Genomic DNA, 374 nt, shown 5'->3' on the forward strand with positions numbered 1-374 from the left:
TACACCCTCAGATACCAGCACAACTTCCGCATTGCCAGTCTCTATTATTACAGCATCCAGAACAAAAAACAGCAGTGCATCAACCTCGACGGATATGAGCCCATCTTCGCCATCCATAGTCTCTTCAACAACACCACCCAGTACAACCAGCAGCACTACAGCACTATTAGATGTAAGCACAAGCTCAGTATCCATAGTGTTGGCTACCACAGCAACCAGCCAAAAAAGCGGCAGTGCCACATCTACACCATTAGATGGCCTTGCAAGTTCAGCATCCACAGCTCCAGGTTGGTCATTATGATTGTATCCATCCATTAAGTGTGTGTGAACTAATCACACATAGTGAATGGATCGTTTGTTAATGGGGAGCAATA

This window comes from Morone saxatilis, unplaced genomic scaffold, assembly GCF_004916995.1.
Source record: "Morone saxatilis isolate NCDOM2014 unplaced genomic scaffold, NCSU_SB_2.0 Contig23, whole genome shotgun sequence".
Classification (NCBI taxonomy): domain Eukaryota; kingdom Metazoa; phylum Chordata; class Actinopteri; family Moronidae; genus Morone; species Morone saxatilis.